The sequence below is a fragment of the Hyperolius riggenbachi genome, chromosome 1 (genome assembly GCF_040937935.1).
Source record: "Hyperolius riggenbachi isolate aHypRig1 chromosome 1, aHypRig1.pri, whole genome shotgun sequence".
Classification (NCBI taxonomy): Eukaryota; Metazoa; Chordata; class Amphibia; order Anura; family Hyperoliidae; genus Hyperolius; species Hyperolius riggenbachi.
Window position 1 is genome coordinate 515,721,086 of NC_090646.1, and position 17,331 is coordinate 515,738,416.

At 41.7% G+C, this 17,331-nt stretch overlaps 1 protein-coding gene across 10 annotated transcripts in view; it reads right to left on the minus strand.

The window, feature by feature from the left end:
* Positions 1 to 17,331, minus strand: part of PITPNM2 (phosphatidylinositol transfer protein membrane associated 2) — a 437,162-nt gene that overhangs the window by 274,069 nt on the left and 145,762 nt on the right. The window lies entirely within an intron of this gene.

The window sequence follows — 17,331 nt, forward strand, 5'->3', positions numbered from 1 at the left end:
ATGTACGAATATTTATTACAAACATGCCAACACTGCTTCCTTCTGCTTCCTTAAATACCTAAAAAAATATTTTTCAAATAAAACGAATACACAACACTTCCAATCAAACTACTCCACCCTCTCCTTCACCCAGCTTAGAAAAAACACATTTATGACTGATGCTCAGTTGCTATCTAACAGGGTTTGTCATTCCCATTAAGCAGGCTAAAAATAGCTTTCTATCCCCTGTGTATCCTGAACATAGTGTTCAGTGCTGAGGAAGACTACGGTGTACAATAAATCAATAGAAAATGTACACTGCAAAGATTTGTTGTCTCAAGGCCTTGCTGGTATGCCAGTGATTTTAATCTACACACTTTGATCAATGAGAAATGTGCTAATTGGTTAATTATCTGTAAATTAGAGTAATTTTAAAGCTGTCTGAAGCAGTGCTATAAACACATAATAAATTATCAGCCAGTAACCCCATATGTATTTCTAACTTAATTTGTTTTTATGACATTTCTCTGAAGGCCTGGCAGTCTTCAGAACAATGACAAGGATAAAGCAATGGTGCACAAGTCTGCAATAGCATATCTCCGGTTCTAGGTGAGGTAATAAAACAGCCAACCAGACTTGCATTATTGAAGGGACTACCTTCTCCACACTTTTGGGTCTTGTCTGGACTGTGTCTCTAGTTATCCATGGATTAACATAAGCCTCATACACACAAGGATGAAAAATTGCTACAAATGAACAATGCATTGTTCAGATATCGTTCAAAATTGCAGGGCAGAAACAACAGGTTCAGTGAATGGGCAAGGAAAGATCCACAATGGCACTCTGGTATTATGAATGACCAACATGACAGATTACTTAAGCAGATAATCATTCATAGTCCGCAGTGCGTACAGCGATAGCCACTATTTCTAAACTATGTATCTACGGTGCTAGATCTTCACTCTGCATAGTTTAACCATTTCAGCTCACAGGTTGTTTTTACCTTATGGACATGAGCAATTTTCACATTTCAGTGCTGCTCTTATTCATTCCTCAATAACTTTATCACTACTTTTCACACCTAAATGATTTATACCTCCCCCCCCCCCCCCCTAGAACAAAATAAGCTTTTTGTGGGTGAGATTTTCTGTTAGTAATTACTTTATTTTCTATGCATTTTAAAGGGAAAATAAGGAAAAAAAATTCTCCAATTTTCATTATTATAGTTTTAAAATAAATAGTGCTATGGTAAATAAAAAACAAACATTTAATTTGTCTATTTGTCCTGGTCATCACATTTAAAGAGACACTGAAGCGGAAAAAAAATGATATAGTGAATTGGTTGTGTACTATGAATAATTACTAGAAGATTAGCAGCAAAGAAAATATTCTCATATTTTTATTTTCAGGTATATAGTGTTTTTTCTAACATTGCATCATTTTATAATATGTGCAGATTACACAACACTCAGCATTCAAAATGATTATTTCAGAGCAGTCTGTGAACTAATGACCTCTCCTCTGGCAGAGAAAAAGTAAATAGTTCAATAGCAGTTGAGATAATAAAAGTCAGATAACAGCCCTCTACTGGAAACAATTAGACTGATGTATCTGATCTTAATGTTTTATTTCTTAGCTGTACTACACATACAAATCATAATATCATAATTTTTTTTCCGCTTCAGTGTCTCTTTAAATTGTATTCTTAGTACAATAGTGCTAGTACAATATTTTATTTAGAAATAAAGGTTATTACGTCTGGTTCTTTTTTGTATTCTCATTGTACTCAATCAATAATTACAAGCCCTTATTTGCAAAAATAACAGTAATATACACTTATGGCATACATATTAAAAACAATGAATCCCTAAGGTAAAATTTTATGCATTCTTTCTTTCAAATTTGGTTACTTTTGGGATTATTTTTTCTATTTTTTTTTTACAAGAGTTTTATTTTGGTACAGAGTATTTGAAAATAACAATGTTAATGCATTTGATTCAGTTTGTCACTAAAAATAAGACACAGGTCTCAACCATAAAATCTATTTTACTACTTATCACAGTTAAAATGTTACCACATATGTCTCATTTGATAGCTAGCTGGGCATTTAGCAGGCCTTTAACCCCGAAGCATGCATGTGGCTTTCTACAGACCAATTTTTTGTACAAAGTATTTTTGCACCAGACTTCTTTTAAAGAGCCCCAAAAGAGTTTGGTCATCAGATAAAGGCCACAAATGTCACCATAATGAAAAGAGAACAACTAGGGCTATTTGAATATGTATAGTTTGTAAGGTTCAGACTCATTTTATGTTGCAGTCTTCTGCCATTGTTCACAACAAATTGCTTACTTATCTGTCGGTTAGATCATGGAACGATCATTCATCAGTCGTTTCATACCATTCCATGTCTTGGCATGAACATACTGTAGCTTTACTGGGGCATCTCAACCGCAGTAAGAAGTATCAGGTAACAACATCACACCAACATTTACAGTTAGTCCATTAAAATGCCCGTAAATGTTCCTACCTTCAGAGACTGACCTGGAGCAGCACTGTAACGGGTGCACCATAAGGGAGGCATGTAGAATAATGGGAATTAAATGTGGATTGATATGGGGCGTGGCCGGAACGGGGATGTGAGCGGTCGCATCTCTCGGAGCTCTTCACCTCGTGGGTAACACTAGCCATTATCCTGCTATTATCCTGCTACACACGGCACATTGTACCCCTCTCATCGGATACCTACCAACCCAGCGGGCAAAATGGGACCAAAGAAGACCGACAAAACCACAGAAAAAGTCACCGGCCCGATAGACAAGTTCCGCCGTGCGGATCAAGATGGCGGCGGACCAGTTACAGAGGAGGACATGGCCTCCCAGCCAGACCTGTCTCCCTCTCCTGAAGCCCAATCAATACTGTCGGCAATCTCCGCTCTACAAACCTCGCTCACAGATACCTTCACCACCAAAATAGAGGAGGTTAAAGCTGACTTACATCTCCTCCGGCAAGACGTCCGCAACCTCCGCGAACGCGTCTCTGATGCCGAGGCCCGTATCTCCAAGCTGGAGGACGACTTCAGAACGCTCCCAGCCGATGTACGCACCTCACAGGGCCACATAAAAGCCATCATAGCCAGGCAGGAGGACATGGAAAACCGCCTGCGAAGATCTAACATACGCCTAGTGGGCCTCCCGGAGAAATTAGAGGGAAATGACCCTGCCCGATTCCTGGAAGAGATGCTAACTACGCAATATGGCAGGGACTCTTTTTCTGCGGCCTTTTCAGTGGAGCGTGCCCACCGCATACCCTTTAAAACCAACCCGCCTGGAGCTCCTCCGCGTACCTTTATCGCCAAGCTTCTTAACTTCAAGGATCGGGATGCCGTTCTCCGATTATCCCGAGAACAAGGCAACATCCATCTCAACAACGCCTCCATATCCATATATCCTGACTTCGGAGTGGAAACACAGAAGCAACGCGCCAAGTTCCAGGACGCAAAACGTAAGCTTAAAAACCTGGGCCTGCAATACGCTATGCTCTTTCCTGCCCGTCTAAGAGTCGTATCGGATGGCAAGACTCTTTTCTTCGAATCCCCTTCAGAGGTCCTTACCTGGATTGAAAAGAACAAGCCCCAGCCTAGCCCGGAAGACTGAACCATCTTTCTACGATAAGGTATCTTCTATTACCCCTGGCCTAAGCTGTACAAGCCTCGTATTATTATGCTGGTGCTGGCTCTGAGGCCCGGCATGACTTGGCGCTCTGCCGTGGCCTATGCTAAAATTCACGTACTCCTTCCAGAACTATACGAGCCAGCTATGTCGCACTTACCTTTCCAAGCAGCATGGTAAATACAGCTCCCTGTGCCGCAGGACCTATCTAGTGGCCCTAGTAAGGTACAGAGCAAGGCTGTATGCGACACCATATATTGATGTCGCACCCACAGATGTCATTATTCTGTTATTATGTATTATGTTATCTTTGTATTTTCCTTGTCTGTTATAGGATTATACATATAAATCTCGTTATACCTATGTTGGTACTCGTTTCTGGGAAGAAACTCTGGCCCTGCGTTCAGGGCTATGAGTCGGGTAATACTATTAAGTTCAATACTAACCCCCTCACTAGCGGCCGGGGGCCCCCTGCCCCCGCCTCCCCCCAACTAAGATCTATGTTCTCCAATTCTTATATTCCCTCCCGAGATGGCTTCTCAATCCCGGTCCATTAGCACCCCCCTTTCTCTGCTGACTTGGAATGTAAGGGGTCTGCGGGATAGGGTTAAGAGGTCGGTGGCTCTGGACTTTCTACGCAAACAACATGTGGACATAATTGCACTGCAGGAGACACATCTGGACGGCACCCTCCATATGGCTTTACGCCGTACATGGATCGGTTGGTCCTTCCACTCCATGTTCTCCTCGCACTCCAGAGGTGTCTCCGTTTTTTGCTAAAAGTGTCCAGTTTCAACTGATCGACCGAATTATTGATGACGAAGGCAAATATATCTTTATGCACTGCTTATTATACAATGTTCCCACTTTGATTATTGCTATATATATACCTCCTCCATTCTCTTTTGCCGTACTGAAGCTTGCACTAAGCTTTATCGCCCTTCACCCACAGGTCCCATCGATATGGCTCGGGGATTTTAACTATGTTTTCTACCCCAGCACTGATAAAATCCCCCAGCCAACCCCCTCGACCCCATTTACTAACAAGGACACTAAACTGGTAAATCTTCTTAAAGATGTCTCCATATATGACACTTGGTCGGTGAAATATCCCTCTACCCCGGCATTCTCGTGCTACTCTGCATCACATAAATCCCACTCACGCCTGGACTACATTTTGGTCTCCTCCTCCCTACTTACCAACATAAGTAAAGCAAGTTTCCTCCCTTCCCTTATGTCTGACCACTCTCCATACCTTATCCAGTTAAATTGGTCTTTCCCCCCTAAAATACCCACCTGGCGGCTCCATCCCTTTTGGCTAGCCAAAGTCAGTGAGTCAAAATCCTCTGAGGAGGCTCTTTCTCACTTTCTGGACCAACAGGGCCAATCTGCATCACCCACAGCGATCTGGGAGGTGTTCAAACAATTTATTAAACAACACTTCTCCTCCAGAATAAAAAGCATTAAAATTAACTCAGCCATAGTTGAGCTTGCAGCCCTCCTGGCACTACAACAGGCCACTTCAGACTTCAATGCGGACCCCTCCCCTACCCTTAATAATCTCTATAGATCTAAACTAGCTGCATATGAACAGATTCTGGTAGCTAAAGCAAACCGGAAAATCCTATTTTCCAAGCAGAAAATCTATGAATTTGGTGAACAGTGTGGGGCCTTGCTAGCTAAACTATCTAGGGAAATGCTTGCCCCGCAGGTTATCCTTAAAATAGAGGATGAGGAGGGCTCTTCTCTTTCCTCCCCTCCTGAAATCCTGCAGCGTTTTGTTTCATTTTACAAAACTCTTTACTCCACAACCTCCACTACCTCTACATTTGCAACTGCGGCCTATTTAGAAACCATTCCCCTTCCCTCCTTAGATGAACCCAGCCAATCACTTCTAGATGCTCCAATAACAATCCAAGAAATCGAAGACGCCATTTCTTCTCTACCTCCCTCCAAATCTCCTGGCACGGATGGCTTGCCAGGGGAATTCTTTAAACAACATAGGTCCCTATTGGCCCCTAAGCTTTTAGCATTATATAATCATGCCCTGGAAATAGGCACTCTGCCGTTCTCTATGAGAGAAGCTCTAATAATCTTAATCCTAAAGCCAGGAAAGAACCCACTACACTGTGAGTCATATCGTCCTATCTCCTTAATCCAGACTGATGTTAAAATACTAGCTAAACTACTGTCACAACGCCTGAACAAAGTAATCACCTCCTTAGTACACCCAGACCAATCTGGTTTTATTCCAGGTAGATCAACCTCCCTGAATATCAGAAGGCTATTTCTTGCCATGCAGGTAGAACACGAGAATGTCGGCACTAGAGTGGTGGCGTCCCTTGACGCCGCCAAAGCTTTTGACACCATTGAATGGGACTTCCTACTGTCTGTTTTACGTCGTTTTAATATCGGCCCCCGCTTTATTGCTTGGGTTAAACTCCTTTACACCGATCCCTTTGCCCGGATCCGAATTAACGGTTGGATCTCTGATGCCTTCCCTATATCCAGAGGCACGAGACAGGGTTGTCCACTGTCCCCCCTTTTATTTGACTTGGCGATTGAGCCCATTGCTGCTCTAATAAGACAAGATCCCCAAATCCTAGGTCTGGCAAAAGCAAACAAAACTGATAAAATCAGTCTATATGCCGACGACATGCTCTTATTCTTAAATGACCCTGGTCCCTCCCTTCAACGTTCTCTTTTCCTTATTGATAATTTCGGACAATACTCTGGGCTACGCATCAACTGGTCCAAATCCTACATTCTCCCCATTGATGTGTTCCCTCCAACCCTGTCTCAGGCCTCTTCCTCCCTTCAATGGGCATCAGAGATCACATACCTTGGTATCAAGATCTCACGTACACCACAAGATTTTACCCCTTTAAACTGGTCACCCCTACTACAATATATAACTGCCAAATTCCTGGCCTGGTCCAAACTTCCCATTAATGTAGCTGGCCGAGCAAACTTATTCAAAATGGTGCTCCTTCCCAAGATACTGTACGTCTCTTGGAATGCCCCGATCTATCTTCCATATGTCACTTTCTCTAAAATAAACGCCCTCCTAACGCAATTTATCTGGGGCTCCATGAGGCACCGCCTCTCTCTCACTACCCTACAGAACCCAAAGGACTTAGGGGGCCTGGCAGTTCCCAACTGTCATCTATACTATTTGGCTTCTCAATTATCACATATATACCATGACCTAACAATAAATAGAGATCGGACATGCTCCCTTATACATGACATCCCCCCCCTTCGTCACTTGGATCCCCTTTCTGTTATTGCTACTGGAGCCAAAAAATCCCCCCATGCCAAGCAACTACCAATAACCTTTCACCAAACCTTAAAGGTATGGGATACTGCACACAAGTACCTCGAGTTAGATGCCCCTCTGAAATTCACCCCATTATGGGAGAATCGTGGCCTCCCTGAACTTCGCAAGCTTCCTAATAGTCGACTATGGTCTGAACGTGGCATCATTTACTTATACCAAGTCCTCGAATCTGGCTCCATCGTTCCTTATGAACAACTAGCAACTACATTCCAACTTCCAGTATCTATGAAGTTTTACTACATGCAACTTTCACACGCCCTCAGAGCCCAGTTTACTGTGCTACCACCTTCTTTATCAGACTCTGCCATACTAAACTTTGTGACTGGCCCCTCTCCCAGGCAGTTAATATCAGTGTTATATGCAGCTATTATGCTGTCTGGTGCCACTCGTAGAGCCTTTACCTGGAAGACTCAGTGGGTGCAGGATCTTGGAGAGATCTCCGATGAAGATTGGGAGGAGGCCCTCGAAGATTCTGCTAGGGTTTCCCCCCACATTCCGGACAGGTTACTTAGTCTCTATGTGATGCATCGAGCCTACCTCACCCCGGTTAGACTAGCCAAATTTCGAACTGGTTACTCACCTCTGTGTCCTAAATGTGCCCTGTCCCAGGGCACCTTTTACCATATGATTTGGTCCTGCCCCGAGATAAACATTTTTTGGCAGCAAATTGTCAAATTCCTAAATGATAAAATGGGCTGCTCAGTTGCCCTTGACCCCAAACTCTGCTTACTTAACATGGTTCCTCATGACACCCACAATAAGTACACCAAAATTTTCCTCCTCAATGTCCTACATATAGCTCGCAAAGTCCTTACTAGACACTGGATACAACCACAGGTTCCTGAGTTGATTGACTGGAAGAGGGCAGTGAATTTAGTCCTTCCCTTCCATAAGGCCATATATACACGTAGGGGGACTGAACGTAAATTTCATGCTATATGGGATACTTGGGTCAACTCACGCTATACACGTTGTAGAACTTGACTTATCTACTGGATTTTTTTTTTTTTTTTTTTTTTATTTTACATGCACTACATTGCTTTGACGTGGGGGGGTGGGGTAGATTTGTGGGGTATTCGGCCGCTTAATGTATATAATGTTCACTGTTTGTAAGGGTTGCTGTTATATTGTTATGTTATAACATGTCTCTTGTTGGTTAACCCATCCTACAAACTAAAGATATCCCTCCTGGACTTTCTTACTCTTCTTAATGCCTACATATTATTCTATTGTTCCACTTCATTAACCCTCAAACCTGTTATAAGAAAATATTTTCCGCCTGCGTGCGGTTAATTCAATGCCTTGTATCACACTGCATTATTTCCAATAAAGATGACATGTTAAGTTAAAAAAAAAAATGTGGATTGATATCTTAAAAAAAAACTCCTTTTACAGAACCGTCATACGCTCACTACGATTTTCCACGAGTATAGGGTTCTTTTTCCTATCTTTTGTTCATACAAAAATGTAGGCTGGCAACCAGGTAAAAGAGATGATGAATGACTGCTCTCTGGGTGACTGATCGTTCAGCCAGGAATAAACACATGTCCCAATCAATAGTCTCCTGCTCATAGATAAGGGTTGTCAAGAACTTCTGCCAGCCACTTCATAGCCATGAAGACAAACATTGGGACAAGCCAGTTATTCATCCTATACAATAAAACCCGGGTCGCTGCATCCAGCTGTCCCTGTGTCCCTGTTTTTTGCTACTGCGCATGTGCGCAGTAACGGACAGCTAGACGGGACTAGGGAGCGAGGCGGGCTAGGCGGGCAGGTGCGCGGCGGTTGCGTGCGTGGCGGGCGGCAGAAAAAAGACCTAGAGCCCGTTTTTAAACGGCTTGGGTCTACTAGTTATTATATAATTGTCCTACACCCTGAAAGAGGTTTAAGTGTGATTGTTAAGCTATCTCAGTTCATGTCTACATGTCAGACTGGATACATTTAAAAAAAATTTTTACTTAAGCTTTTATCAGAAAATGGGCGGTCTGGTACGAATACAGAGAGTCGGATGGAGCTAGATCCCTCCTTCCTAGAGACCCATTAGGGATTAGTCCTTAGATATAATCCCTACATGGCACAAGAATACTACTTTGGGCCCCATCCTAGATAGCGGACTGTTGATGCATCTGTTTCATGAACATAGACCTGGTACAATGTTGGACTTAAAGATTTATTTTAGCCTGGTATGTCATTAGGGGTTACTTGCTGTGGGGATTGGTTAAGAAACATGACAAATCTGTTTGTATGTCTTTGTTTTCTAAGGTCCTGTGTTATGGGCCTCTTTTCTTTCCACTTTTTTTTTCTTTTCCCTATTTGTGTTTTCTTTCTCAGCTATGTTCTTTCTCTTTGGAGAGACAATAATTCTTCAAATACAGAAGAAATATGATCAAGTTCACTTGTTAATCCTTAGACCCTTAATGTTTTAATGACCTTACTCAAAACAATATGTTGTATAGGATATAATGCATTGGGGTCTACAGTATATCCTGTTTAAATGCTTGTTGTCCTCCAGATTCTGTTTATGCTTATATGTGTATGTTATAAAAATTTCTCAATAAAAAGTTTTATAACAAAAAAAAAAAGAAAAAAATTACTTTACACAGATTTCCTAAATTATGAGAGTTAAAGGAAATCTGAAGTGAAAATAAACCTATGAGATAATGATTTGTAGGTCTAGTACAGCTAAGAAATAGAAAATTAGTAGCAAAGATATAAGGCTCGTATTGTTTCCAGTACAGGAAGAGTTAAGAAACTTCAGTTGTTATCTATGCAAAAGAGCTTCTCTGTGCTCTCCGACCAATTTAGTCAGAAAGCAATGCTATTTTCTAAAGCAATGCTATTTTCTAAAGCACTTATCTCAACCTGTTTCTTGTTTGTTTAAGGTATTTCTGCCAGGTAGTTCAAAGGGTCATTAGCTCTGCTCTGTTTCATCATTCAAAATACAGAGTGTAATTTGTAAACCACAAATTTTAGAGAATGATGCAATGCTAGAGAAAAACAGCTATATAACTGGAAATAAAAATATGATACTCTTTTCTTTGCTGCTAATATTCTATAAAATTATCCTTACTACACATACAATTCATTACATCATATGTTTTTTTTCTCGCTTCAGTGTCACTTTAAATGACTAAACTAATATACAGATCAACCTTCTTCTTCAGTCTACCAATATGTGTATGCATAACCTCTAAAAAAGTAAAACATAAAACTAACATTTATAGACGTTAAAACGCAAGACATTTGCACCCAAATCCACAATTTCCGCTTCAATTTCATCAAATTAGTTTATTATTTAAGCAGGGGGTAAGAAGAGTGCATTCAGTATTTAAATGAAAAAATATCTGAATACATTGTGAACACAAATTTGTCCAGGCTCTGAATTCTTGCATATTTTAAATTGAACAATAGAAGAAGAACGTTTGCCCCAGGACCTAGATATGAGCACCACAACCAGACAGGAAGCAGATCAAGTGCATCATAAACAAGATCCTAAAACAAGCAAGATCAATGATAACCTTAACAAACATGTAACCTATTACAGTTAAGAATGCGTTTCAGGTGAAACGTGGATCCCCTCCACCCATAGTTAGGATGGCCACAGCTAACATCTGTTAGGAAAGAGCTTAAAGTTTTCTCAGAAGAATCACTGTTTCCAAGCACCCAACATACTGTCATGGAGATAAATAATAAAAAAGAGCAGAGATTATACAGCTTAATCTTTTTCCATTAATAGATATGATTTGACGTCACATGAGCAATTCAGAAGCTAAGCGTAGCAGACTAAGGCTGGAAACTGGATTCTACAGGCTGTCGTAAATCTTATTACAATTTGCAGGACAGACAAAAGACAAATACAACCAGAGGGAGTTTTATAAAACAGCCTTATCTTAAAGACTTTGCACTATTTAACCTCTGCCTACAATGACTATGCAAATGCACAAAACGTGCACTATGTGAATATATTATATAAACACAATGCAGGGGGAGTGCAGCCACTCTGCCCACTGTGGCCATGCCTCTCTTTTGCCCAACAAACTTCCATGGCTGAACTCCGTTAATTGCTAAACAACATCCCCAATGTATCTGTTCAGTTTCTACATTATGCATGAGTAAAGCCTCACACATATGATGCCCTTAATGATCGTTACTCGATTGTCAGATTTAAAAAAAAATAAAAATAAGGGAATAATTGACCATTTTTTTATTGATCGAAAAAAAGATTATTGTCTATTTCATCTCTATTCGATCGTTGTGGTCAAATAAAGGGGAAAATTGGACTATTTGATTGTACCATGTTTGGGCACCTTACGCCAGACTCAATTCAAGTTTCTAGTGAGTTTCAGAAATCTGTGAAGATTACCGTATTTTCCGCCATATAAGATGCACTTTTTCTCCCCTAAAAATGGGGAGAAAAAGTCCCTGTGTCTTATACGGCAAAGGCAGGGAATACCCAACTTACCAACACCTGTTGATAAGAGCCGCCGACACGTCAGGAATTCCCTGCCTGTGTGCCTGGCTCCCACCACTGTGTCTCCTATCCCCCCCTGTGTGTGTAGTGGCAGTAGCAGCAGCTGGCTTATTTAATCCTCCATACCCAAGGGGATTGCAGGCATCCTTCTTCCCCATGCAGCCCGCTCTAGTACAGTAAACGGCTTGTATTGATGATGCGATCTATCCAAGCCAAACACTAGTGGGAGCTGTGCAGAGGAGAAGGATGTCTGCAATCTCTGCAGGCATGGCGGACTAGGCAAGCAAGCTGGTGCTACACACACAGGGTGTGGGAGACATGGAGAGGGAGTGGAGGTATGCAGGGGGGGGGGGGGGACCAGGCACACTGCGGCACAAACTGGGACAGAAGCGGACACAGGAGGACTCATGGGGAGACATGGGGATACAGGAGGACACATGGAGGAGACACAGGGATACAGGAGGAAATATGTGGAGACATGAAGGACAACATGTGGGGGAGAACATGTACAAGATGCTCCTGGAACATGGACACACCAGGTTTATTGTATATTTTTTCCCCTGTTTTTTGCCCTCTAAACCTAGATGCATCTTATATTCTGGAATGTCTTATATGGCAGAAAATACAGTAGTTTTTTTGGACAAAACAGTGCAATGTACATGAAAACCGTCTCGCAGCAGGCCAAAGCAATATATCCAGAGTTGGGTAGGATATTTTACATTTTTGAGTGAGGTTTGAAAATCTAAATTCTTTCCAAATAACGTAAAATGTAGTGCAGTGCAATAGGCATGGCTGAGGTCAAGCCAGCGTTCAGATTCCATATGAAAATTGCAGCTTTGAGTGTATTCCTCTCTCTGACAGCAGAGTAATGTCACATGCTGCTTCATATAAGTAAACAAAGTGTTTTTTTTACAGGGTGCCCTAAAGGAATCCATAGATGAGATGACAGTCATCCCATCTGGCTATTTCTGGGAAGGAGGATGGAAATTCTATACTAATCCAGTCACAGTTCTTCTCTCCTTCCCCTAGGCATACACATGAATGCTATGGACCAGTGTTCACATTCGTGCATCAGTCTAATGTTTTCATAACTGTCACCCTTTGATTTCTGTGGGAATCATCATCCTCAGCAGATTGTATGGTAACCTGCAAGCAAGACTGCTCTGGCACAGTACAGGCGCACTTGTGCACAAATGGGAGTGTGGCTGCAAACTGTTCAGAGGGACCTGGAAAGCAGCAATTGTTTTGAGGAGCATGTGGGAAGCCTCGGGAGGATCCGGACTTCCCTCTTCTTAGGTAAGTATCTAACTTTTTTTTTAATCCGCCTCAGGTTTGCTTTAAAACTGCCAGTCACCACCTGCTAAAAAAGTGTCAGTTAGCCCTAATCAATTATTTCAAAGCACCAGGCTACTCCTCTGAAGCACTGAAGCAATAGTAAATTCCAGCAATGCACCAGGGGAGACCAGTCTCTTACTGTAAAGCCCCAATCAGCACCAGTCAGTTAAGGTAAAGCACCAATCAATTCTTGAAAGGAACCAGTCAGCACCAAGCAACCTCTGCTAAAAAGCCAATCAACGCTGGCATCTGCCATATTTACTGGCGCTTGCTGGACTTTCTTGGACGCCCTGAAGCCTTCTTAACAAGAATTGAAACTCTTTCCTTGATGTTCTTGATGATCCTATAAATTGTTGATTTAGGTGCAAACTTAGTAGCCACAATATCCTTGCCTGTGAATCCATTTTTATGCAACGCAATGGTGGCTGCATGCGTTTTTTTGCTGGTCACCATGGTTAACAATAGAAGATCAATGATTTCAAGCATCACCCTCCTTTTAACATGTCAAGTCTGCCATTCTAATCCAATCAGCCTGACATAATGATCTCCAGCCTTGTGCTCCTCAACATTCTCACCTGAGTTAACAAGACGATTACTGAAATAATCTCAGCAGGACCTTTAATGACAGCAATGAAATGCAGTGGAAAGGTTTTTTGGGGATTGAGTTAATTTCCATGGCAAAGAAGGACTATGCAATTCATCTGAACACTCTTCATAACATTCCGGAGTATATGCAAATTGCTATTATAAAAACGTAAGCACCAACTTTTCTCATTTCCAATATTTTAAGCAGTCTCAAAACTTTTGGCCAGGACTGTACTTAATTGTTACATCTAATACATTATCAAAACAAATGAACTGTTTAAATAAACAGGAGAGATAGACAAATAAGATGTGTGGGTTTATTGTACAATAGAACTGTTAACATTAAAGCTATAATGTATGAAAGTTGATAAATTGTGATTTTTTTTCACTTTGTTTTACTTATTTTCCTTTTAAAATGCATAGAAAATAAGGTAATTACTAATAAATATCAGCCACAAAAAACAATACATAGATAATTTATTGCCAAAGTAATCACAGCTGAGCTGAATTGTGAAAATTACCAGGGTAGTGAAGTGGTTAATGACCACGGTCAGAAAAATCAACTTAGTAGACATATGGTATTTCAAAATAAAACACATGCATACTTTTTTTACATACATCTTGTACATTGGGTTCCACATAGTTATTCTGCAATATTATCATTACATCTGCTTGATCATGGCAATTGTCAGGCAAGGTTTATGCTGTTGTGGGTACTACTTTTTCTGAGTTGTTCCATGAAGTGCATTCCATAAAAATGTTGGCGTGGTCCCTCTGTACAGAAGAGAGGTGTTTGAGATCACCACATAAAACAACCCCTCTATGCAGGTACCTCCAGAGAGGTGTACGAGATCACCACATAAAGCAGCCCCTCTATGCAGGTACCTCTACAATGTTAGACTTACCTGAGAAGTACCAAACCATTTTTCTCTGTATAAACATCAGAGAACAGCAGAGTTTGCTTCAATACCCAAATCAGGTTGTATGTATAAGAATCACATATGGTTGCCCTACACTGGCCACTGGTCAACCAACGAAAATGTCAGGCTGTTTATGGCTCTCATACATCCTAAAGATGTAGCAGTAGGGTATTGTACCGTGTTAGCCATCAGTAAAAGCAAGACGTTTTAAAGCAGGATGATACCATTTATTGGCCAACTAAAAATGAATAAAAATAAGCAAGCTTTCCCTTTTGATATTGCATGTATAAAGCTGTCTGTACCACCAGCTTGCAAACTAACAGGATATAAGCCCGACGAAGGCTGCAAGGCCGAAAGCTTGCTTATTTTTATTCATGTTTAGTTAGCCAATAAATGGTATCATCCTGATTTATAACATCGTACATCCTAAAGATGTCATCACAGATCAGCATGGACCCATTCCACACTTATGATATATTTGGTTAATGACGGCCTGCAAGGCACTTATAAAAAAAGGGAGACAAACTTGAATGCAAACAGGAATTATTAGCATCTCACTGAGCACCTCTAAATTGCACTCACACATTCACAGTACTATGTCAGATGAATGGAAACACATCCACTGTCCAAAGCATAGCATCGGATTTCTCTGCTGCAATATCTGACATAAGTGAACTGGCTCATGAGTTCTGCTCTTCTACAGGAAACTGTCCAGCAGTGGAGCTAGTTATACATTTTCTAGTGTTCTTCTTGCTATGTTGCAACAAGATGGTGCAGAGAGCAGCCTGGATCAACCTCTTGCTGCCCCTTTAAGTACTGTACTCCCACCTCTGGCATGTTCCCACGCTTTAGAGCCATCCCGTCCAGAACCGCCAGGTGCAGGAGCCCTTTCTTCCCCCAGGCTGTCCACCTACTAAACTCCCAGCTCCCCTGGCCAGATCAGCCCACCTGCGACAATCTAGCCCCTTGGCCGCCATCACTTCCTCCCGACGCCCACCATGCCCTTCCAAGAACTCCTGTGCAGGACTTGTCCCTCACCCTATGTATGCTTCTCATTTCTATATCTGTATCATGATAATTTCTCATGCTGTCATCTCTATGTCTATCAATGATCTACTGCCTTTGCCATGTGTACCACAAACAATTCCGGGCATGTCTTTTTGGCGTACATGGCGAATAAAAGTGATTGTGATTCTGACTCGGTCTGCTGTTCCATCCCATGCAGGGTAGTGCAGTGGTTGTGGATTAAACGTACATTACCTCCTCCAGCACTAGGTCCTCCTTTTCAGTGAAGTGCTTGCTTTGGGGGACAAAGGCTATTGTGTATTATTATTATTATTATTATTTAGTATTTATATAGCGCCGACGTATTACGCAGCGCTGTACAGTGTATATATATCTTGTCACTAACTGTCCCTCAAAGGAGCTCACAATCTATCCCCTACCATTGCCATATGTCTATATTATGTAGTGTAAGTACTGTAGTCTACGGCCAATTTAGGGGGAGCCAATTAACTTATCCGTATGTTTTTGGAATGTGGGAGGAAACCGGAGTGCCCGGAGGAAACCCACGCAGACACGGAGAGAACATACAAACTCTTTGCAGATAGTGCCCTGGCTGGGATTCGAACCAGAGACCCAGCGCTGCAAGGCGAGAGAGCTAACCACTACGCCACCGTGCTGCCCATTGTGTACAGTTCATAAGAATTAAGCAAAAGTATGAAGTCGCTCTGCAGGTAGTCTGAAACTTTCTATGATTAGAGTAAGCTGCTGTGAAAACTGCAGCTCTCACAAGCAAAATGGCCACTTCCATGTAGGCAAGAAAAAGGCAGCCGAAATCAGCTACAGGAAAGAAGCAACATGGAAACATACTGGACAAAGCATGTGTGTTACTTAAAATGCCGATAGTGTCACATTGCTTGGAATTATATGCTGAAGTATGTGCTAAGTACAGGTTTGTTTTAAGTGTCACTGATAACATTATTTACTGGGGAAAACAAGCTGTAACAGAGCTGCAGATTGGCTCGGGATCGCCATTTCAAAGTCAATGGCTCTGTCATAGTGAGCTATTTATGACTGTTGTGTCTTACAAATCATTGTAAGCTGATGCGGGGGATGACTGGCATTACTGTCAGAGGTCAATGCAAGTGTGCTACGCACACCACAGAAATACAAGGGCCACTGCTATGTTATTCCAATCTGATCATGAGGCTCTATTTCTGAACTGGATCTACAGGATCAAGCTAGGAAATTATTTCTGCTTCTTAAGTCTCAGAGCTGAATGCCTCCTGGGAGATTTCCTTCAGCACAGCACAGAGAGAGTTAACAGCGCTAACCCCAGTGTACAGTGACAAGACAGACAATGCTGTGAATTACAGTGTCTGTGAAAGGTTATAATGATGATATATGCTGTGGGTGCTTGCTCACAATGCTGCCAGTGTTAGCAGTTGTGTACCCTCTATTACAGTCCTAAACACACAATAAGTACAGGAGATTAATTACAGGATAATATGCTAAATTGGGTCTCCCTGGGATGATCCGCTCTGGATGAGACATATTTAATTGCTTCAAGCAGCAGCAGGATTCAGATGCGGTCAGAGAGAAGATTGCTGGCATAGAGGCAGCACAGCACTAGATGCCAGGCTAGCCTTACTAATTGGACACATGCCTGTCCATGAATGGGTACATGGGGCAAACGCAAATTAAAAACTGCAAACTAACAGTCTGAGTGGCTGCCTGCAGTATTGTAGTCTGTGGATATTACCACTATACAGTCCTCTAGCAATCATCCTGAATTTTACCCCCTCCTATACTTAGCAAGGATGGGCTTTATTTCAATATTAAATCATAAAAAGATAAATGTAGGTCCAAGCTACAATAAGGTCAAAGTGTTCATTAATATCTTTGCTAACAACTATTGGGTCACTACAATAACAAGTGTATACATACTGGGTGAGCACTTTCAAAAACCTCTAATATATTATACTAACCTCCATGCACACCTAACATATATACACAATATCCCTACTGATG